This window comes from Canis aureus, chromosome 25 (assembly GCF_053574225.1).
Source record: "Canis aureus isolate CA01 chromosome 25, VMU_Caureus_v.1.0, whole genome shotgun sequence".
Taxonomy (NCBI): Eukaryota; Metazoa; Chordata; class Mammalia; order Carnivora; family Canidae; genus Canis; species Canis aureus.
This window is the reverse complement of record NC_135635.1, coordinates 35,031,076-35,054,163: the sequence shown is the minus strand read 5'-3', so window position 1 is coordinate 35,054,163 and position 23,088 is coordinate 35,031,076. Positions and strand designations below refer to the sequence as shown.

At 43.2% G+C, this 23,088-nt stretch overlaps 1 long non-coding RNA gene across 10 annotated transcripts in view; it reads right to left on the bottom strand.

The window, feature by feature from the left end:
• Nucleotides 1-732: 732 nt before the first annotated feature.
• Nucleotides 733-23,088, bottom strand: part of LOC144297220 (uncharacterized) — a 67,192-nt gene continuing 44,836 nt past the window's right edge. For 8 of the 10 annotated variants that reach the window (XR_013364297.1, XR_013364296.1, XR_013364303.1 and 5 more), the window contains 2 exons: nucleotides 7,042-8,548; nucleotides 733-2,777 (listed from right to left, as the gene is read on the bottom strand). This is a non-coding gene — a long non-coding RNA (uncharacterized LOC144297220). The remainder of the gene's footprint in view (nucleotides 2,778-7,041; nucleotides 8,549-23,088) is intronic. The other 2 variants (XR_013364298.1, XR_013364299.1) reach the window with 2 other exon arrangements.

Here is a 23,088-nt window from a genome sequence, read left to right as displayed (position 1 = left end):
AACTCAAAAATCAGACGTAAAGGCAACTGTGTCCAAACAGCCTAAGAGTTGGGATAGGTTGAGTGAATTAGGATTCAGGAATAAAAAAAAAAAAAAAAAAAGGATTCAGGAATAATGGGAAAGAAAATCTGTGCTATTTGGGTTGGATATGAAATTACCAATGGAATTGCATGGAATCCAACTTAAAATACATTGTGCAAGGTAAATAAATATCCCTTTAGTTATAAATAGCATTTTATTTTTCTCTGACTTGTCCATAGTACAGTATACTTAAAAGGAAGCCATGAAACATTAATTATTTTGATGGGAGAGTAGGTATGGAATTCATACATCCACCAATAAATATATTCATGCTGTGAGAGGTGACCACGGGGAGGAGGGACTATTTTTGAGAGCATGTTCCATGCAGTAGAACCTTGACACCCCCTGAGAGATAAATCCCAAGAATGCCCTGACTCCTCAGATATGTAAGGATAATAGAGCATAGAGGTAGTGGCTTCATCATCCTCCATGCTTACAATCCATGATTCAAGTTCGTGATGAAAACCAAAAGTGGGGGAATCCCTGGGTGGCTCAGCGGTTTAGCGCCTGCCTTCAGCCCAGGGCGTGATCCTGGAGTCCCCGGATTGAGTCCCACGTCCGGCTCCTTGCATGGAGCCTGCTTCTCCCTCTGCCTCTCTCTCTCTCATAAATAAATAAAATCTTATTTTTCTTAAATCTTAAAAAAAAAGAAAGAAAGAAAGAAAACCAAAAGGGCTAAATGTTTAAAGGCTGAGCATCCATCACGCATTATCTCCTCTAATCCTCATAACGCTCCTGTGTTCCCCATTTTACACAGAATGCAATGAAGCCTTCAAGGGGTTTAAGTAACTAGCCCAAGGTCCCAAGGCTTTTAATGCAGAGAACCAGGATGGAAGCTTTATTTATCTCTTCAGAGCCATCGAAGCATTCACTATAATATTCTCCTTCATAGTTCATAGGGGAATCCAACATGGACCACAACATGGTCCCTTTCCCTTTAACCCTCTGGGAGGGATAATAGTGCACCAAGTTAATTCAGCAAGTGTTTGTTGAGTACTTCTGTTCAAGGCACTAGGGATCCATAGATAAACAAGAGAGACAAAGCCCTGTTCTTGGGAGCAACTATGAGGTGAGCACCATGGGCCTGGAGGCCTCAATGCTGGAGGCCTTGCAGGGCCCCTCACCAGCTCTTGGTTCTGGATCCCCTTAGATTTCTGCCACTGGATGTCCTGCTTACAGCTGCCACCCCAGCAACTGCCTCAAGTGTCCAGAAACTGGTGGACGCATGGAAACAGAACAGGGATCTGACGGCAGAATCCTGGCAGTTCTGGCTTCACCATTACTAAGCCTGTGATCTTCTTCCTGTAAGTCCTTCAACCACCAAATCAGTCTCTGATTATAAATGGGGATGTTGTTGAGTGCAAAGGACTGGGGGAACACTGTCCAGTAGTGCCTTGAAAAATCATACTAAGTGCAAGCTAGCTTTTATTATCCTTGTGTGTTTCTGCTAATCAGACCCAGGACAGGTCGTGTTTTCATCCGTCCGTGAGGCTCCGTGGACAAATCTTTGTATGTTCCAAACTGCTCCTCTGTTGCCTGAAGGAGTGTCTTCGGTGGTTCCGGCCTCGGTGGGAAGTGATGTTGCAGAAGGTGAGGGGCCACCAGGAAAAGGAAGTGCCAGGCATCTTTCCGCGCCACCTCCTTCTTTCCATCTCTTCTTGGGCATGGATGCATGTAACAGATGTTGAAGTTTGTGTAATTCCAATTAACAAAGACCAGGCTGGGAGGAGGAGAGATTTTTTTAAACTTTTTCTGGAACTGCTCAAGTATTTGGCTACAGCAGAGCTCCCCGGACACCGCAGGTGCTGCCATCCTGTGTGGGACTCTGCCCTCACCCTGCCTCTGAATGACTCTGTGGCTTGACCACTGAGCTCCACGGGTCGAGAATGCTGCTTCATCCCACAGAGCAACAAAGCAGCTGCCGCCTGACCAGCCAAATGGGCCTGGACATCTGGCTGGTGTCCTTCCAAAGGACTCCATCCTGAGCCATCCTCAAGCACAATACTCCAACCTTCCATTGTGGACTCTGGCCAGGTCTGCGTGTCTGACCATTAGCAGCCAGCTGCTGAGCTCCCGATGAACAATTGGCTGGTATCTCAGTCCTTTCAACAACCAGATCGGATGTGTCAGATGAGCAGTCAGATTTATTTTCCCGGCTCTAAACTCTTGTGTCTCACAGAAAGAAATAGAGCCAAACCCTGAAAGTAAATTTGGGGTGTTGTAGAAATGTGGTCTTCACTGAGATGTATTTCTTCTTTCTTTGCTATCTCAAGTTACTCAAAGAACTTAGGCAGTTTGCCCACGGGTACCCAGGAATGAGCATCCAATTACATTTCACTGAATCCAGAGTCTTCTAAAGTTCAAGAACAGTTCTGGTTGGCTCATCTGCATATGCATATGCAATGTCCCTGCAGTAGCGTGGTGGGGAGACTGTGATATTCACACTCTCTACCTTCCCACTCGGGTCCTGTGGGATGGTTGGGAGAGGGAACAGTGCTATGAGAACAGGGGAGAGAGCCCCTATAGTTCAGAGAATCCGTCCACCACCCTTGGAGCTAGACCTTCTTGTAAAAACTCCTCCCAGAGGCAAACTGAAACTACTCATGACATCATTGATAAGGAGCCTCCCAGCTTGGTCTGTTTAAAGTTGGATTCTCACTAGAGGCAGCCTTGCATCCTGATATACATTCTATTATCTGAAGGAGAAAAAAAAACAACACTTTCTTATATTGAAATGAAGCCAGCTTTTCTAGAACTTTCTTCCACTGGTCCATTAGATATGCCAGATTTGTATCAAACCTTCAGAAAATATGAGGGGCCAAAAGATGAGGAACAGGTGCCTCTGTTCTTCCTGCCAGATCCTCCTCCTAATCTATCCCCACTGAGGTGTTTTAGCTTGTTTTCTGACTTGTTTTAAAAAGTCAGATACTCCAACTCACATCCTGATTAACTATAAAAGGCTTTCTCCAGTGGACCTCTTTTCCTGTGTCCCCTCATCTGTCCTCCTGAATATCACACAACCCTCCAACCACTCTGCAGTATCCAGCACATGCACACGCTCCAGAGAATTCGAGGCAAAGGCTCGAGTGTGAACAAGGAAAAGGTGGTTGAGGCTGCTTCCCTATTCTTAATAGGAACAAAATAAAACCCACAAGGATGAGCTTTGTGCTTTGTGTTTTCCAGTGGTGGGATCATGTGGCTCAATCCAGGCATCGATCCATGGCTTTTACTGCTCTCCAAAATGGTTTGTGCAAACCTGCCAACATTACTTTAAATAAAATGCACAGGTAGGGATCCCTGGGTGGCGCAGCGGTTTAGCGCCTGCCTTCAGCCCAGGGCGCGATCCTGGAGACCCGGGATCAAATCCCACATCGGGCTCCCGGTGCATGGAGCCTGCTTCTCCCTCTGCCTATGTCTCTGCCTCTCTCTCTCTCTCTGTGTGTGACTATCATAAATAAATAAAAATTTAAAAAAAAATGCACAGGTATATTCTACTGACATGAACTGTCATCAAAAAATCTTCCCGTTGGGGTGCCTGGGTGGTTCAGTTGGATAAGAGTCCAACTCTTGATTTCAGCTCTGGTTCATGATCTCAGAGTCATAAGATTGAGCCCCACATCAGGCTCCCCACTCAGCGGGGAGTCTGCTGGTCTCCCTCCTCCTCTCCCTCGGCCCCTCCCTCTGCTCACACAGAGCATTCTCTCTCTCTCTAAAAATAAATGAATAGGGGCCCCTGGGTGGCTCAGTCAGTTAAATGTCTGCCTTGGGCTTGGGCCATGATCTCAGGCCCCGCTCAGTGGAGAGTGTCGGGCTCCCTGCTCAGTGGAGAGTCTGCTTCCTCCCTCTCCTTCTGCTCCTCCCCCTTGCTCATGTGTGGTCTCTCTCTCAACTAAATAAATAATATTTATATTATTAAAAAATAAAATGATAATTAAAAAATAAAAATAAACAAATAAAATCTTTTTTAAAAAATGCAAAGATCACTCCATCTTCTCCTGATCACCTCCGTATACCAGAACACTCCCTTAATGTGGGAAGAGAGATGGTGGAGGGCAAAACATTAACTAATTGATAAGCCTTTCACTTAATACATTTGCGTTAAATGAACTTTTTGTTTTCACAGCATCACAGGCCTGGAAAAAAGAGACATTAAGAAATCATAACCCATACTCCAATATTCTGGTAGATCGATATTTGAAATCTCCCAAGGGGGACCAGATGTCTTTATTGTTGGTGGTGATGGTGATGATATTTTTATATTTTCTTGTTTTACATTATTAAGTATATCAATATAATGAGAGAAGTGTAGACTATAACAAAATAAATAGCTGTATATCCATGGTGGATAACCATCTACCTTTAACATTATTAACAATTTACTATATTTTATTCAGTTTCTTTATTTTGTAAAAAATAAATAAATAAATAAATAAATAAAGCCTTTAGATACATGTAATTCTGTGTGTTCCTCCCTGATCCCTCCATTCCTTAGGCAACCATTGGCCTGGGGCTAATGGTATCAGTTCCATAAAGACTTTGAAAAAATATTCACTATGCTTTCCATGTGGCTGCAGCCACCAGGTAAGCAAAATGGGTGTTTACAATCACAATCAGAACTTACAGAAGAAGAAGCAGTTCCACATAATATGTTTTCTTATCTGGGTGCTGTGGACAGTACTGCCAACTATCTGCTCCCCTGACCCCATAAAATACCCACACAGGGACACAAGGCCAAGCAAGGTTATGTCATATACTGGGCTGGTGTGTGCCCGAGTGCAACCTACAGCAATCCTGTCCATCATAGTGTTAACCAGCTAGTTTGCTCGAAGTCTTCATTCTATTGCTGAGGAGCAAGCTAGGTACCCCTGGGAACTCTGAGAGCTCTGAATTCTTACTGGGTTGAAGAAGATTCCATATAGAAATTCTTCAAGGTTCTCTTCATTGACTCGTTCCATTTAGCTATCATAAGAAATCCTGGAGTGCCTGGTTGGCTCAGTTGGTGAGCATACATTTTTTTTTAAAGATTTTATTTATTTATTCATGAAAGACAGAGAGAGAGAGAGAGAGAGAGAGAGAGGCAGAGACACAGGCAGTGAGAGAAGCAGGCCCCATGCAGGGAGCCCTATATGAGACTCGATCCTGGGACTCCAGGATCACACCCTGGGCTGAAGGCAGGTGCTCAACCGCTGAGCCGCCCAGGCGTCCTGAGCATACAACTTTTGATCTCAGGGTTGTAAGTTCAAACCCCATATTGGGCATATAGATTACTTAAAATTGAAGAAGAAGAAGAAGAAGGAGGAGGAGGAGGAGGAGGAGGAAGAAGAAGAAGAAGAAGAAGAAGAAGAAGAAGAAGAAGAAGAAGAAGAAAGAAAGAAGAAAGAAAGAAAGAAAGAAAGAAAGAAAGAAAGAAAGAAAGAAGAAAGAAAGAAAGAGAAGAAGGAGAAGAAGAAGGGGAAGAAGAAGGAGGAAGAGAAGAAGAAGAAGAAGAAGAAGAAGAAGAAGAAGAAGAAGAAGAAGAAGAAGAAGAAGAAGAAGAAGAAGAAGAAGAAATCCTGACTCCCAGTGGGTCATGAAATCAGTCCTCAAGCACAGGGGGATTTCAGGGCTCACATCTGTAGGCCACAAGAGCCATGGCCTTGGAAAGGGCCTCAGGTGCCACCATACTCTCAGTGGTTCCCTCTGCAGCTTGGAGAAGGCACAACAATATTCTCCAGCTTTACTGTTACTGCTAATATAAGGGATATTTATAAAATTTTTATCTAATAAAAAATTTAGAATAGTCAAAAAATGGACTACCTATATGCTCATAAAGAAATGATGGGGATTTTTTTTAATATTTTACATTTTTGAAAAGACTATTTATTTGACAGAGAGAGTGTAAGAGACCACAAGCAAGGGGAGTGGCAGAGGGAGAAGGAGAAGCAGGCTCCCCACTGAGCCAGGAGTTTGATGCAGGGCTCCATCCCAGGACCCCAAGATCATGACCTAAGCCAAAGGCAGATGTTTAACCAACTGAGCCACCCAGGCACCCCTATATTTTACATTTTAAATAAAATTATGTCATGCTTTGTATTCTATTCCGCACTTGCCTTTTACTCAACATTATGCTTTTGAGATGTACCTGTAATGATACATGTAACTCTGCATCATACATCCCAGCAACTATTATAGCTCTTATCTTAAAAAAATGTTCCATTGACTTTGCCCTGTACTTACTGCCCTACTTTTGTTCTCTTCATTTTTTGCAACAAAATTCCCTGAAAGTGCTGTCTATACTCATCTCTTAAGTTTTCTGTCAAACTCTCTCAACCCACTCCAGTCAGAACCCCTGGACTCCACTAGCAAGAGACTTCATTATAACAGATGTCCTTCATCTCCAGAGTTGCTGCATTGCTTCATGAATGGATAAGGAGAGGCCTCATGTCTCAGTTCCCAGCGGTGCTTTCTGTGGTTCCCCCACAGCTTCGGAGTGCCTTTCTCTGCTCCTCTGTTCTGAACTTTAGGACCCTGAGCCAAGCAGACCAGCCCAACTCAAGAAGTGATGGCAATTCAGTTGTTTCTGCTGCTATGTGATGGTCCTAAGAACACTGCACATGTAAAGATGCCAGACCTAGAAGTCCTTTCTGACAGCTTCTAAAGAGATGCATAAAGATTAGGTTAGTTTTTTCTTCCTTTTGAGCACTGTCATGGTGAGAGAGGAATAAAGAGCCTTCCTCCAGACCCCTACACTTGGATTGCCCTTGGATGCCACTCAGCTAACTAGCAGGAGGCCCTAGCAGCTAGTAGGATAGAGGAGCCACCGTGTGAACCAAGAATAGCTTTTCAGTCCACATCTTCCACTCCTGAAAACATTTTTTGTTAGAGTTTGCATTGAGGGTCTAGGAATGAATGCCTAGATCTCCTTTAGAGGACTTGGTGCTCATAAAGGAGCAAGGGTATACTATTCTCAGAGCATCTCACCTATGAAAGGACACCATTATTGGCCATGCAGATACGACCACAGGCTTCTCTTCTCTCCCTGTTCATGGAGAAAGATGGATTCATACACTAAGCAGTCTGACTATATTGATAAATCACGTAGAAGCACAAGTCAGACTCATGGTGGTGACTAGGCATTTCATTGGTGTTCTTTCCTTTTTTTTTTTTTTCTGTCCTATTCAAATTATTTTGCATGTCAGTTTATACTGAACTATGGGTGGATATGCATGAGTTCCAAAAGTCCCGGTGTCCTGCTCAGGAAATATGAAAAAACAAAACAGACACTGTGACTCTCCTCTCCAGACCCCAGCACTGAGAAACAAATCACCCGTGCAGAGAGACCCACAAAGAGATGCTGCTTACCTTGTTAATATATTTTACAGACTAATTTTTATTTTGCATTAGCTTTCCATACAACTGCATTCTGAAAAGATTTTCACAATGAGCTGGTTGCAGAGAGAAGGAAATAAGAAAAGGCACAAGCAAAGAAGAAAATTTTACCAAAGATTTTGGAAAGAAAGGCCTCCTAGGACAAATAAAACATTTCTAAAAATGAGTACTTATAATGAAATAGACAAATAACTTGAGACAAGTATTTACTTTACTTCCTTCTCCTTTTCTTACGTTTCTGGCCTTAAGTTATTTCTCCTTTGGATAAGACAGCCAGGGTTTGAATCTCAGCTCTCTCACTATCTGTGACTGAGCAATTTATTTTACCTCCATATCCCAAGTCTCATCTGTAAAATAAAAGATAATTACAGGACTCACCTCTCTGGTGACTATGGGTGTTAAATGTGGATGGAGTACCTAGCTCATTGCCTGGCCCACAGAATGTAGTCAATGCATTTATAAACTTCTTGATATTCATTTCCTCTCATTTCATCCCCCTGGGGCCCTCAATCCACTCCATCTGCCCTCAGCCTTCCTCTTCTTCACTGCCTTCATTCCCACTTCTAGGCCAGGTTGACAAGTCAGTGGGGTAGGTTCATGAGCTGCTCCAATCTATCTTTGCATCTTCAAATACTTTTCTCCTTCCATAAACTCATCCTGTGTGCTGGCCACACTGAAACTTCCCAGGCCTAGGTGATAGCGGTCCTTCAATGTTTCTTTGTGCTTACTCCCTTCATTCTGTTTTCCTGGAATGCCCGTCTCTCTTGTCCTACTCAAGACAGGCTATCTTTCACTCCACAGCTCTTTGAGCCCACCCTGATACTGTACTTGTTTCATTGTATTGCCAAGTTTTACTTATGGAATAGCCATATTGTGAGCTATGTATCTAGAACTAGATAGATAGATATAGAGACATGATAGATAGATAATAGATAGATACATAGATATAAATCAATATATCTCCATCTAGTAGGTACTCAAGATGTGCTTTGTGGAATGTATGAGTGAGCAGATGGTTTCTTCTGAGCTGTTCCAGTCTTACTAGGCCACTTGGAAGATCTTCCAGAGACACCAGATCAATGCTGCCTTCTTTCGCCACCTACAAAACACAAGTGTATAAGACCCTTAGGTCACTCGGGCAAATTTTCCAGATTGAAAACACCAAGCCTGGGTGCATTTGACTCTCACGTGGATGTGAGTCTTCTGAAGGTGAAATGGAAATGAGGGGTAATATTCCTCCAGTGGCCCAATTTCCCTGTGAGATCCTCTCATGATTTAAAGAACACCCTGGAAAGAATGGTGTGGCACTTGCCTCACCCATCCTGGGCTATGATAAGAGAAAAGTCTCAATAATCAGTGTGGCTCCATTGTTGTGTTTTTTTCCTTTATTAAGTTTTTAATTATAATTTAAGCATAGCTAACATACAGTGTTATATTCATTCCAGGTGTACAATATAGTGATTCAGTAATTCTCTGCCTCATTACTCAGTGCTCATCATGATAAGTGTACTGTTAGTTCCTGTCATCTATTTCACCCATCCCTCAGCCTCCATTGTTTTTTGGAGGGGAGCACCTTAGTGCAGAGATTCCCTGGGAGATCCTGAAAATTCCTCCTCATCTCACTATTGCAGTAGGGAATCCAGAAATGATTCACAGCTGAAGCCACTGTCCCACATTAATGCATCATGTGGCCATTAAAACTAGAAACCAGACGGCCATCTGGACACAATCTATCCATAATTTTGTGCAGTTGCAAATACACCATGAGTAAGAGGAGTTCAGTAAACCCTGTTATAATGCTGCTGGGAGCCATGAAGAACAATCCCTGGTCTAGCCAAAGACACAGTCCCTACAGAGTCTAGAGCCCCCAGGGACAGGATTCCACCTGCTAGAAAAGTAAATCCAAGGGAGAGAGAGGCACTTTCCAATAGGTTTTTTGCTGGTTTTTTTTTTTTTTTTTTTTTTTTTTTTTAGTTGTTTGCTTTGCTTCATTTTGTTTTACTATATAGTTCAGTTCTACTGGTAGCACAGTAGGACTCCTACATGATGTGGCACAATTTCTCTGAGTTTTAATGAAAGATATGTAAAAAACTATGGTCCTCTTGGCAGGCTCAGAAATAATGAATTAGCATGTGGAAAAAACAGGAAAAGTAAGTGACCCTTCCAAGGTCACCTGGTTAGTGACCAAGTATGGACCAGAGTCCAGGTGTCTTGACTACTCACCACCAGGTCTCCTTCCTGTGGACAAGATCCCTTCTAGGTCAGAGCTGGAAACCAAGGAGATGACATCATGTGGTATGGGACCGGTGGTAGGGGACAGGTGGTAGACAGCCAGTTCCAGCCCTCACTCCTAATAGCCCAAGTTCAAAGTTGAGCTCTACTTCTTAGCAGTTGTGAGAAATTGGGTCCATTTACTTAATTTCCCTGTGCCTCTATTTCCCTATCTGGAAAATGGGATTGATAATAATATGGGTCACTAAACTAAATGACACATGGAAGCTTTGAGAATAGGGCCTGGCGTATATTTTAGCCATTGTTACTCTAGTAATCTACAAACCTTTTCTGAGTGGTGAAGAACATGCGCCTCATCTGTTCCTTTTACCATGGCTATGAATTTGCTCTGGCACGAGCATTCCCCATATGGAGTCCCCTGTTAACTTACCCAGACCCTTGGGCCACCTCTGCTAGGGAACTTTTCATTGGCTGCTTATTTACTACTTTTTTTTCAAGGTTCCCTTTCACTGCTGGACCACTGCAGCTCTTAGAAAGACTCACTTGCATTGGGATAAAATCTGATCTGCCTCTATATAACTCCTCCCCACTGGTCTTAACACGACAGCTTTACTTCTCATACTAAGATAAATGTTTCCCTTGGGAGACTTGGCAATGTGTTGGGGATTTGTAAACTCATAAAATAAGTATGGCATGTTTTCCTGATGAACCAAACTGAAATGAAGGTTTATGGCGGGGGGGTGGGGGTGGAATTCAAGCTTTGTGTTGAATATCCCTTCTTTTGAAAAGATTTTCTCATTTAAAATACTAATTTAAAATTTCTAATTTAAAACAAACAGCATATTTTCATGTATAATATAAAGTTCAAATAATTTGTTTTTCAGATTTGACACAAAATTTTGCTTCTGGAAACTCTGCCCCAGACCTCCCAGGAGTATCCATTCACTTGCCTTTGACTTTGGGGATTTCTAGATGGAAAAGCCTGAGAAATGCTACTCTATTGAACAGAGCTACAAAGAACAAATATAATTCCTTCCCACAGGACCGCCAGTCAAGTTTCCATAAGATCTTACAGTTGGAAAGAGACTCAGAAATTGTCTAAATCGATCTCCTTTCTGCAGCAGCCCTAACAGATGGTCACCCAGCCTCTGCTGGATCAGGCTCAGAGCAGAGACCACGTGGTAATCCTTCCACTTCATTGCTGGCCAGCTCTAATGGTTAGAATATGCTTTGCGTAAGCTGAGCAACACGCGCATCAGACCTGAATTGGACTCCATGTTGGTCACTTTACCTCACTAGACCTCAGTTTCCTTAGCTGTAAAATCAAATGAATGCTGTTAGCTACATCACAGGAATACTTAGAAGAGAAAATGCATGTAAATCACTTAGCATTCTGGCCTGAGCATTGAAGGATTCAGTAAGTGTTCCCCATCATCATCACCATTTCCCGCATAGCTTCCATGAGCCAAAGATACAGAGCCTGTTTATATTGCCTCTGCTCCAAAATCAAGTTTTAGGTATTGGATGACAGTTCATAGACTCTTCACCCAATGTGCTTAAAAGTATTATTTCCTAAGTTAAATATACCCCCCACCTACCTCCATTGAACAACACTCTGACCTTTCAGTTAACATATTTTTTTTTTTCCAGAAAATCTTTTGAAAGTCTATTAGAAGATTCTTACGGTTCAGTCGAAGGAATGTTAGAGAATGGAAAAGTGCCATGGAGAAAAGAGAAAGGGGCAGAGTCAGGAATTGGGAAAGGCTAGGCCACGGAGGGGTGCAATTTAAAATAGAGTCGTCGCATAGCTCAAAAGCTCCAAGGACAGTGTTTTCTCATAAAGTTCAATTGGCAAATGTGGCTTGGACTGGAGTTGAAGGAGGTGTCCTGCTCCTTCTGAGAGTTGCAGACAGACACATCTGTAGAGCAGCCCTGGCCTGATTTACGCACCCAGCAGTAGGCTGAAAAGCAGGAAAAGATGGAGCAGGGGTCTGTCTGGCTCAGGCAGCATGAGTCTCCTCACTGTCTTGCTCACCACATGTGAGCAACACACAACACCAGCCCCCTGAGTCTCAACAGAGAGGGCCAGGGGAGCAGGAGCCCCCATCTCTACATCACACTTGGCCCCTAAAAATCAGCCCAATGGATGTGTCAGGCTCTTAGTCATCCCATTAACTCCTCCTCCACTTGTAGGGAGGAGCAACCATGGGGCTATGGACTAAATTGTGTCCCCCTAAAATTTACCTATTGAAGCCCCAGCTCCCAGTGTGACTGTATTTGGAACTAGGACTTTTATGGAGGGGAAGTTAAATGAGAGGATAGTGGTGGAGCCCTACTCTGATGAAAATAGTGTCCTTCTAAGAAGAGGAAGAGACACCAGAGCTCTCTCTCTCTCTCCACCCCATACATTGCAGAGGAAAGGCCACAGCAAAAGACAGTCATCTGCAAGTACAAGTGTTGTCACTGGGAACTGAAGCCCCTGGGACCTTGTCAAGGACTTCCAGCCTCCAGAACCGAGAGAAAATAAATTTCTATTGTCGAAGCCACCCCAGCTGTGGTATATTTTGTTAGGGCAGCCCAAGCTGACAGGTTCACAAGCTGGAGCAGGTCCCCAGAGGGTGACTTTGTTAGTGGGGCTTCTTCCTTCATGGGTTAGGCAAAGCACAGGGAGAAAAGAGCTCCCAACCCGGTAGATTCTTAAAATCATTCAAAACTATAATGATAAAATCAGAGAATATAGAATAAAGCAAAATTTAAATAGAAAGTTATTTATTGGGACTCTAGCTACAGGTCCAATATATTAATTTATTCTCAGGAGAGGAGAGAATGAAATAAAGATTCGATCAGGTAAAAGAGTAAAGCAAGCAAACAATCAGAGGGCAAGGAAGAAACTCAAAGATGTTTGAAGCAGTTAAGCAAGCTTGAAACCCAATTCAGATGGAGCAAGTCCTAATGAAAAGCAGGAACGTTTGTAAAGTATTTACTGAACACCTGATGTCTTCGGGGCACTGAGTTAAGTGTGGAAGATGCAACTGAAGGGTAGGATGTCAATCCTGCGTCTAGAAACGTGACTTTTAAAATGCAAATCCTTCCTCCCTTCCTTCCTCCATGCCTTATGAAACATTTATGGAGCCAGCCTTTTGCTAGAGAACACAAAAGGCATATAAAGACAAGTTAAAGTTTGTGCTTTTTAAGTGCTCACAGTCGAGAGGGGGAGAGAGAGAGAGAGAGAGGTGTTAACAAGGAAATCCACCTGTGAAGGACCATTAGTTTTCCAGAGACAAAAACACCTTAAAGGATGATTACAAGTTCCACAGACAAGGCCAGAGGAGAAGAACATTCTGAGCAGCAGAGACCACCAAGCCCCAGCCCAAAGGCCTGTGCACACAGTGTCCTCCGAGGAGCCACATCCAGCCCCAAGAGCTTTACATGGGAACAACTGACCCTTCAGTGGAACATCTCTCTGACTTCAAAATACTTCTAGACATGCCTCTGCCTTGAGTTACAAAGCTGAGAACCCAGCCAGAAATATCTATTTTGCTGAAAACAGCCAAGTCCCATCCCTCTGCCAAGGCTTCCAAAGCTTCTGCCTCCCGCGATCCCCATCCCTTCCCACGTCCCTGATGACAGCAGGAGCAGACAGGAGCCAGAGGGGAAACAGCTTGGCTTCTCCACCCTGCTTCTGAATGCCCTTCCTAATCCCAGATGTTCCAGGTCTTTAAACCTCCCACTCCTGCTATGTTCATCCCTAACATCCATCCACTCATTCACAGTGACTTTCTTTAAGTGGTCGGTGCTTTACATATATTTTTCAACTGATATTCAAAACAAATCCAAGAGGTAAGAATTATTGTTCTATTTACAAATGGGAAAACCAAAGCTCCCAGAGGTTGTATATGTTGGCTCAGGTTGTAAAAGTAGTGAAGAGAGAAATTTAAAACCAAGTCCATCGGACTCCATAACTGTGGTTTTCAGAGCATGGTCCTTGGACCAGCAGCACCTCCTGGGAACTCTGTTCGAGACCCATTGAATCCGAAACTGTGGTGGGAGACAGTCTTTGAGATGTTAGTCCACTGTCCTCCCCATGTTGGCCTCACTGAAATAAATTCCTTTCTCGCTTTACCACCAGTCATCTCTCTGCCTCTGGATTTTGGCAGCAGTGAGTGGCTGAGTCCAGTCTGCTTGGGACCCCTGGAGCCAGGAGCCCTTGCACCTCTGCACCCCAGCTCTGATCTCCAGCTCTCATTAATTAATAAAATATTTAGAAGACATAACAGGCAACTTAGATCTCATAAACTCAAGGGGTCTACGAGTCACTGAACCCACTCATTTGTCTTAATGACCTGTTTTTATGGTCTCAGATGGAATCAGTTACAGGTCATTGTAATAATCAGCCAGCGAACAAATTAACTGAACTTTATGACATGGCTATTCTCAAGGTACTTACGAATGCATAAAAATTTAAATAATATCAGAGGATTTCAAAACTTGAATCAATTTGGGGCACCTGGGTAGCTCAGTTGGTTAAGTGCCAGACTCTTGGTTTCTGCTCAGGTCATGATCTCAGAGTCGTATAATTGAGGCCTGCGTCCAGCTCCATGCTCAGCTGGGAGTTTGCTTGTCCCTCCCCTCCTGCTCCTCCTCCAACTTGCACTCTCTCTCTTTCAAACAAATAAATGAATAAATAAATAAAATCTTTTATAAAGTTTACTAAATGTCAAAATTTTTTAAAAACTTGAATGAATTTAGTGACTTCCCCCCAAAAGGTACAAAAAGAGGCAGAGAGACCTGGAAAGTCAGGTTTTTAAAAGGATTTATTTATTTATTTATTTATTTATTTATTTAAAGAGAGAGAGAGTGAGTGGAGAGATAGGGAGAGAGAATCTGAAACCAACTCCAAGCTGAGCACAAAATCCCACACGGGGCTTGATCCCACAACCCTGAGATAATGACCTGAGCTGAAACCAAGAGTCAGATGCTCAACTGACTAAGCCACTCAGTTTTTAAATTTTTTTTTTAAGATTTTATTTATTCATGAGAGAGAGAGAGAGAGAGAGGCAGAGACACAGGCAGAGGGAGAAGCAGGCTCCATTCAGGGAGCCTGACGTGGGACTCAATCCCGAATCTCCAGAATCACATCCTGGGCTAAAGGCGGCGTTAAACCACTGAACTACCAGGGCTGCCCAGTTTTTTAAGTTATAAATTTAACATGAAGCCTTTAACAGCCCCAAATGATATTGTACTGTATACATAGCAAGAGCAGAAACAGAGGCACAGATATGAGAGGACATATTAAAAACCAAACAAAACAAAAAACAGAAGCTGTGAAGTTCAGGCCCTGTTGTCTGCCCCAGCAAGGCCTTGAGGTGATTCTAATGGACGTTAAAGACTGAGAACAATGCTTAAGGCTTGAACCCTTAACCTCTGCATTATTTTACATCTCCGCATTCCTACTATATATAGGCAAAAAAAAAAAAAAAAAAAAAAAAAAAATTCACCATGGCGGACTCTTCCTGAAAAATAGGTTGTTTTTACTCCCAAGGAATTAAAGGTAACTCTTCTCTAGACTCTAAACTTGACCCTCGTCTCAGCTGGCTACCCCAGATTCCTTATCACACCAATAAGTCAATTGTTTAGTGTAGAAATCTACTGTTTCAGCCTATAAGGAATTCCAGGACTAGCTACCCATGAAGAGGGAAATCATAGCATTGTTACTGAATCCAGCTTCAAATTAAGTTCTCTTTGTCAGGGCTCCTGAGTGGCTCAGTTGATTGGGTGTCTGCCTTCTGCTCAGATTGTGATCCTAGGGTCCTGGGATTGAGCCCCACATCAGGCTCCCTTCTCCGTGGGGAGCCTGCTTCTCCCTCTCCCTGTGCCTCTCTGCACTCATGCACATGTGCACTCTCTCCCTCCCTTTCTCTCTCAAACAAATAAAATCTTAAAAAAAAAAAAAAGTTATCTTTGTCAACATAGCCCTCCCCTCTCCCAGACTAACTGTTCATTCCAGGCGCTACCCTGGGAACACCACACTGACTACTTCCACCAGGTGACATTTGTTGGTTGAGGGCTCTGTCTGTATTAGGTCCTCCACTAGGCACTTGAGATGTATCATCTCAATTAATTCTTACAGCAACGTAGGAGGTAGGTTATCAGCCCCATTTCCAAAACAAGGAAACCAAGCCACAGAAGATAAGTAACTTAACCAAGGTCGCCAGCTCCTACATGACGGGGCTGACCTCAAACTCAGTTCTTATCCACCAGGCTTTCCCATGCTTTACTGCCCAGGACTGCCTTTTTTGTATACTTCAGGCCCAAGCTCTATATTTTGGGTTGAGAGTCCTCTTGGCAGCACCATGGATCCAGACTCCTGGTCTATTGGCCTCTGTCCTGGCATCACTACCCTCAGGGGTCGTGCTTCACCTGGAACTGCTTTCTGCCCACCAGCCTTTTTTGCCCTGGTCCTTTCTCCTTCCTTCAGACCAGCTTAGTCTCCTTTATGTGCTGTTTAACATGGAAAAAATTCTAGCATCTGCCAATTCCCAGTTTCTAAGACAGGTTTTTTTATCTTGCCATCTCTGCTTTGACCAGACACTTGGTACGACTTCAAACACTGTCGCCCATTATCTGGCTGCCTAACAAGAACTCTTGGCCCATTTTGAAGCCAGATTTCTTGAAGCCACTCTCACGTTTAGCACCTTAATATAGATTTTTGTCTACAGTAGAGTAGGGAGCTCTGAAAAGTATAGGCAAAAAATTAGCTAGGAGGCTATGTCTTTGCTTATGATTTCTAGGCTGGTAGTGGAACCAGTGCTGAATCCGGTTATTTAAGCTGAAAATGCAAAAAAAAAAAAAAAATGGAGCTGGCAGTGGGAGGAGCAGATGCAGCTCCTCTCAGGCTTGGGTAACCAGAGTTCATCATGAGGCCCCTCTAACAAATGTTGGGGAGAGGCCTCCCAGAGGGTCCTTTCCTCCCAGAACCATTGGGGGATAGGCTACCCTAACATTCCAGGCAAACAGGAAACTCTGCCCACACACAGAAGGAAAGAGGAAGCTCCCAGATTCCTGTTCCAAGTAGCCTCCTGAGAAGGACTTTATCTTTTGGGAAATTTTTGTTAAAGGAAATTTGAACTGAAGTTGCAAGTTTCCTTTGTTAAGAAAAGCAAATAACATGAAAAGGGAGAGAAGCGATGGGACAAGAAATCGGTCATCACAGATGCAGATCTAATCTCCGGAATGAAATACACTGGAAAGAACATAGATTCTGCACAGACAGAGGGGAGTAGGGAGGGGCAGGCATGGAGGCGGCATAAGCAAAGGCTCCAGACAAGATGAACCTGACCTTCTCGAGAGGCCATGAGGGGTCCTGCTCAACTAGAGAGAGCAGTACAATGTCAGGCTTGCAGAGTCTAAACTGACCCGAAGTGCCATAGTTCCAAGATGTACTCTTTACTAAACCCATGGGCCAGACAGAGTTCTGTGCTCCACGCATCTAGGAAATGAGATCATTGAAGCCCATTAATAACAACAGCCAATGTTTTAAAGCATATACTAGAATCTTCTCGAGCTTTTTGGGTGGATTAGCTCATTTAAACCTCACAACAACCCTGTAAAATAGATATCAATATTATTGCTCTAAGCAATAATGTTATTTGTGTTTTTTTAAATTTTATTTATTTATTCATAAGAGACACAGACAGAGAGAGAGAGGCAGAGACACAAGCAGAGGGAGAAGCAGGCTGTATGCAGGGAGCCTGATGTGGGACTTGATCCCTGGATTCCAGGATCATGCCCTGGGCCGAAGGCAGGCGCCAAACCGCTGAGCCACCCAGGGATCCCAATAAAGTTATTTGTACAGTATAATAATATTTGTTTTTTAAAATATATTTGTATTATATACTAATTGTATTAGCTGCTTGTAGTCAGGGAAGTTGGCATGGCCATCTTCCTTCCTCTCTCTCCCACTGGACCCTTCCACACTCACCAGCTGCTGCCTCTGATTCCTTCATAGGACACAGAAAGTTTGCCTATCTTTCTCAAGGTCACATGGTTCATAAGGCTCATGGACAGGATTTGAACTCGGGCCACCTGTTTCCAGGCTCCCTACTCTCGACCACCACACTGAACTGCAAAGCAGCCTACAAAACTAATAAAATGCATCTTCTTCTCTCTGTTCTTCAAGAATTTAGCAGCTCTGGAATGGAACAAGCTGTAGCAGAAAGAACCCTGGTGAGAATTGTAACTCTACAACTGAAGAATGAGACCTTAGGATTAAATATGAAGTGGGAAAATATATGCCTCTGGCCCACAGTGGACGCTCAGGAAATCATACTAGCTTATACTCATTGACGCTTCTCGGGTGCCAAGCATGTGCTGGACCCCATATCCACAATCTTCTGAGCTAAAGTCAATGGGAGCAGATCCTTTGCCAGTCCCGCTACAACTCAGGGAGTGAGGAATGATTGGTTATGCACAGCACTGTGGGAAGCTTCTCGAAACCTCACACTAGATTTATGTAATCATTGTTTGAGCCCGATATAGATGAGGTGCCCACGTCCTCTTTTAGTTATATTTTAATGAATGAAGTAGATTCAGTAGGTCTCGATGGTAGGAAAGATTTCGTCTTTCTCCTGCTGTCCCTTTAAATCCATTCTGTAGGGAACACCTGGGTGGCTCAGCGGTTGAGTGTCTGCCCTTAGCTCAGGTTGTGATCCCCGGGTCCTGGGATAGAGTCCCGCATTGGGATCCCTGCATGGAGCCTGCTTCTCCCTCTGCCTGTGTCTCTGCCTCTCTGTGTCTCTCATGAATAAATATAATCTTTACCAAAAAAAAAAATAAATAAATCCCTTTTGTAAGCAGTTCTTTCTCTGGCACTGGTTGAGATTTCAGACCGGTCTGGTAGCTTTTCTGATCGTTCCTAGGCACCTGGATCATCTTCAGTCACAAAAACAGCCTCATTTAGTATTTTAAATATCCAGGCCATGGTAATCATCCAAATTCGGAACTTTTATCTAGATTGGAGAGTCTCTGGTCTTCTGGCAAGGCTGTACTTCAGACACCAACTATTTGCCTGGAGGCAGGGAGGGTTGCATGGCCATCTTCCTCCTGGTCTCCCCCACCCGACCCTCCCACCCTGGCCAGCTGCTGCTCCTGATCCCTTCCAGGTCAGATTCAAGGGGGGCTAGAGGGATAGGGCATCTGCCTTATATGACTGGGGCTACTGTGACCTCATGTTGGTATCTGCAGGGCCTGGTAGTTAGGCAAAGCTGACACTTGTGGGAGGCAGTTGCAAAGGTTATAGGAATCTCCAACACAGTCACCTGAACACGAGGGTGACCATATGCCCTGGTTGCCGGGCTAGTTTCAGTTTAAGCCTATTGCTCTAGCAAATACCTTAATAGCATTGCCTTTCTTGGGATGCCTGGTTCAGTGGTTGAGTGTCTCCCTTGCTTCAGGTTGTGATCCCGGGGTCCTGGGATCCAGTCCTCCATCGGGCTCCTAGCAGGGAGCCTGTTTCTCCCTCTGCCTGTGTCTCTGCTTCTCTCTCTGTGCCTCTCATGAATGAATAAATAAATGAATCTTTCTAAAAAATAAATAAATAAAGGTTGCAGGTGGGTGAGAATTAATCCTGGCAGATCTGGGCTTTACTATTTCTTTGTATGTCTGGAATAGTGATCCAACTGCATATTCTTTTATAATGTGGAATTATTTAGCACCTATTGTAATATTCTCAGACTTTAGGGACTCTGCCCATCTCCTAAGCAACAAGAAGAATTGAATTTCACATGTAGTTATGCATGATGTAATAAAGAAGGGGGAACAAAAGACACTCAGGCCTACTAAATCTTACAAAAAGGTTATTCTTGTAACAGGCTGTGACCCAAAGCCACATCAGCTTCCAGAAATGCTATGTTGACGAAGCAGGGAAGGAGCTGGGCAAGAGCAGATTTAGCCAAGATGTCCCCTCCATGAAGAAGAGGGAACAGATTCTATCAGGCTGCCTCATCAGCTTCTTTGCTTTCCTTCTCAAAGATACCAATGCATGCAGAATGTGAAAATCTGAATCATGCCCATGGCATTCCATGCTCTGGACCAAAAGGTTTGTGCAAACTTCATCTCAGCTTTGAACATGTGAACAGAAAATCCCCCCAAGAATTACCTGTCTCACTGAGGACACCTGGCCACATTGCTAACTGAGGTGTGCACACAAGTGTCAGCCTGGCTGGTTTTAGTTTTCAGTCCTCTATTCCAATCCAAAGTGTAGAAGGGTAGAGGGAAGACTCTTGCTCTCTTTGTCTCCAGGGATTCACCGTGGAGTCCTTGAAAGCTGAAGGGTAGCAATCCAACAGTGTGGTCTTATGGAGGAATCACTGTGCTTGTCTCCTTTTTTTTTTTTTTTTTTTTTCTTTCAGGTAACCTGAGAAGACTTCTGGGTATGCCCAGGCCACTGGCTGGATCAGTAGCTTAGCCAGGAACAATCTACAAGACCTGACTTTTAGCCCATGCCCCTTTCACTACACAACTCCAGCTCTGTAGAGTGTCCACAGAAACAAAGGAAAGCTTTTTTGAGTAATCCCACCTTTTCCCACAAACCATGTTTTTATAGGAGGTTTTTGTTTTTTCCCCAGCAGCAAGGTAAAGCAAGCAATTGAACTAACTTGTTCTCAGATCAATGAATCCATTGTGTGCTGCAAGGAGCAAAAGGGTTTTTTGTTGTTGTTGCTTTTTTTTCTCTTTCAGTGTTGGTTTGGAGCAGGAATTAAACTTGGCCATGGATTATGAGGAAAAGGAACTGGATAGACAAAGCTTTTCTTTCTTTGGTTGGGGTTTAGATTTCCGTAAAAATCTATAGGTTTGTAACTAAAGTTGTTAGTAAATATGTATTCACTTGCCCACATGTCCTCTTTGGCTCCTCCTCCCTTCCTTCCCACCCCTTTCTCCTCACAGTAACACCAGCTAAACTCCAGAACATAAGAACAGCCTTTCTTAAGGCACTGGAGTCTTACGTGCCTGATGTCACTTGCTTATCTTGCCAATAGAAACAGATGCAAGGTTACTGAGGTACTATCAAATGCTGGCAAAGAAAGGGAGATTCAAAAGTTCATGCTTAGCATAGACAAAGCTTCAGATCAAAATTCTAGAATGTCCTAACCTACTTATGAACTGAGGAGGGGAATGGTGTTATTTATTTCACTGTTTCTCCTCTGCTCACAGATGATTTGGTTGGATTGCTTTCTCAGTCATGAGCTCGTTTAAGAGCAACTGAAGCCAAGAAAATTCAATGCGAAAGAATAGTCCTTTCACCAAGTGGTACTGAGACAACTGGATATCCACATGCAAAAGAATGAAGTTGGACTTCTCTGTTAGTCAACTCAGGCCACCATAACAAAATACCATAGGGTGGGTGGCTTCCACAACAGCAACTCATTTTCTGTTTTAGAAGCTGGAAGTCCAAGATTGGATTCTGTGAGACCTCTCATCCTGGCTTACAGATGGCTGCCTTCTCACATGGTGGAGGAAAAGATCCCTCTCCCCCTCTTCTTACAAGCCACAGTCTTATCAGATTGGGTCCCCACCCTTGTAACTTCATTTAATCTTAATTACCTCCTAAAGTCCCTATCTTCAAATGCGGTTACATCAGAGGTCCTGGCTTTGACATATGAATTTTAATCTACAATTTAAGTCTATAGCCACCCTTTCCTCACACCATACACAAAAATTTACTCAAAATGGTTGAGAGACCTAAATATAAGAGCAAAACTCTAAAACTTTTAGGAGAAAATATGAGTAGATTTTCACAGCCTTGGGTTAAACAAAGCCTTCTTGGAAATGACACCAATAGTACAAGTGACAAAAGGGGAACATAGATAAATTGGACTCCATCAAAATTAAAAGCTTTTGTGCAATGGGCACCATCAAGGAAGTAAAATAACAATCCACAAGGGGTGCCTGGGTGGCTCAGTTGGTTAAGCATCTGCCTTTGGCTCAGGTCATGAACTCAGGGTCCTGGGATCAAGCCCCACATCAGACTCTCAGGTCAGTGGAAGTCTGCTTCTCCCTCTCCCTCTGACCCTCCTCCCTGCTTGTGTTCATTCTCTCTGTCTCAAATAAACAGATAAAATCTTTAAAAACAAAAAACAAAAGAAACCCCACAGCATATAATATTTACAAATAATATACCCAATAAGGGACTTGTATCTAGAATATATAAAGAACTCTTACAACTCAATAATAAAGACTAGTAATCCAATGAAGACATAGGTAAAGGATCTGAATAGCTACTTCTCCAAAGAAGATCTAAAAATGGCCAATAAGTACATGAAAAGATGTTCATTATTATTAGCCATCAGAAAAATGCAAATCAAAACCATGAGAGACCATTTCATATCCACTAGGGTGGTTGTAATAAAAAAGAGGGATAATAACAAGTACCGCAACAGTGTGGAGAAAGCAAAAATGTCATACATTGCTGCAGGAATGTAAAATGGAGCAGCTACTTTGGAAAACAGTACAGCAATTCCTCAAAAAGTCAAACATAGAGTTATTACCTATGCCAGCAATTTCATTCTCTTATGAAATACCCAAGAGAGGTGAAAGCATATGTTCACAATAAAAACTAGGATACAATGTTCACAGTGGCATTACTCGTAATAACCAAAAACTGAAAATAATCTAAATGTCCATCAACTGATAAAGAGGTAAATAAACTGTGGTAAATCCACATAATCGAATACCATTTGGCAGTAAAAAGGAATAAAGTATTGTTACATGCTATACCATGGATGAGCCTCAAGATCATTATGCTGACTCAAAGAAGCCAGTCACAAAAATTACATATTGTATGATTTCACTTACGTAAAATGTCCAGAGTAGACAAATCTATAGAGATGGAAAGTAGATTAGTGGACTACCCAGGGTGAGTGGGTTGAGTGCACTGGAGAAAATGGGAGTGATTATTAAGAGGTACAAGGTTGGGGTGCTTGAGTGGCCCAGTCAGTTAAGTGTCTAATTCTTGGTTTCGGCTCAGGTCATGATCTCAGGGTCTTGGGATGGAGTCCCATATGAGGCTCTACTTGAGATTCTCTCCTCCCTCTCCCTTTGTCCCTCCCACTCATGCTGCCTCTCTCTTTCTCTCTCTTTCTCTCTCTCTCAATAAAATCTTTAAAAAAAAAAAGAGGTACAGAGTTTTTTTTGTGTGTGGGATGATGAAAATGTTCTAAAGTTGATTGTCATGAAAATAATAAAAACCAGGCAGCTGTGGTGGGCTTAGCAGTTTAGCGTTGCTTCAGCCCAGGGCCTGATCCTGGAGACCCAGGATTGAGTCCCATGTCAGGCTCCCTGCGTGGAGCCTGCTTCTCCCTCTGCCTGTGTCTCTGCCTCTCTCTCTCTGTGTCTCTCATGAATAAATAA